Raw genomic sequence first — 1,483 nt, 5'->3', positions numbered from 1 at the left:
GGGAGGGGGAAGGGTAAGCTGGGACAAAGTGAGACAGTGGCACAGACATATATACACTACCAAACGTAAAATAGATAGTTAGTTGGAAGCAGCTGCATAGTACAGGGAGATCAGCTCGGTGCTTTGTGACCACCTAGAGGGGTGAGATAGGGAGGGTGGGAGGGAGAGAGATGCAAGAGGGAAGAGATATGGGGACATATGTATATGTATAACTGATTCACTTTGTTATAAAGCAGAAACTGACAGACCATTTATACTCTAATAAGATGTTAAAAAAAAAGAACAACAAGAAAAAACAAATAAAAATAAAAACCAAGCTCATAGATACAGAAAACAGATTGGTGCTTGGCAAAGGGTGGGGTGAGGGGGGTGTGTGTGTGAGAAATGGGTGAAGTCTGTGAAAAGGTAAAAAAATAAAGAATGAAAGGAAGGAAGGAAGGAAATAAGAAAACATCTGGGAGCTTGATGTTGTTAAGCCTCTAAGTTAACCAAACTCTAGATTTTTTTTAATGTGAGCTAATCAATGTCCCTACATTTAAGCCACTTTGGCTGGAGTTTTTGTTATGTGCAGCTGAAAGCACTGTAACTAACAACCTACCAATAAAAATGTCAATTGAAATAGAAATATATCAGTAAGTATTTGCCAAAGTTTTACTCTAGTTTGTGCACAATACAAAATGGTTTTGTCCCTCAAACTTAGTTTAATTCAATGTGTCTCAAAAAGAAACTTGAATTAGTATCATGGCGGTGGGGAAGGGAAAGAAGTTGTTAAAATACATATTCCTTGGCTTTACCATAGACCTACTAAACCAAACCTTGGGTGTGGTGGGGAAAACAAAAATAAGTATTTTAAGTAAGCACTTAAGTGTTCCTAATGTATTCTAAAGACTAAATATCACTGACTTATTTAAGACTGGTCCTGTGAATCAGTGAATAATATAAGGCAGGATATATGATAAAGTGCTGAAGTGTGAAATGTGGAACACGAGCTCTCAGGTTCCACAGACATTCAGAAGTAGCTTGGCAAGTTGGAAGGCAAGATCGATTGAGGGTAAAATACAGCTGCTGACACTGACGAGCTGAGTGTTTCAGTTAGTTCATCTTTAGACAGGTCTAACAGGGTTTACGTCTCCTGTGTGGTTGTATGTTCTGAGATAACATCTGAGGAGCATGTGGGAGGTGGCCATGAAACCAGTGCAAAAAAAAAATTGTGTCCAACTAAGCTGACATAATTCTGACAGACTTCTTTTGTCAACAGTAATTGTACTCAGTGGCATGTCCGCTTAGACATAAGTTCCAAGTTTTTTAGTTAACTTTAGAACCCTGTGGGGTAGGGGGGAGGGAGGTCCAGGAGGGAGGGGATACAGGTATGCATAGAACTGATTCACTCACTGTACAGCAGAAACTCACACACCATTGTAAAGCAATTATACGCCAACAAAAATAAAACAAAACCCTGTACTAATATTACATTGGATTAATT

Source organism: Lagenorhynchus albirostris, chromosome 4 (genome assembly GCF_949774975.1).
Source record: "Lagenorhynchus albirostris chromosome 4, mLagAlb1.1, whole genome shotgun sequence".
Lineage (NCBI taxonomy): Eukaryota > Metazoa > Chordata > Mammalia > Artiodactyla > Delphinidae > Lagenorhynchus > Lagenorhynchus albirostris.
Note: the sequence above shows the minus strand (reverse complement) of the source record.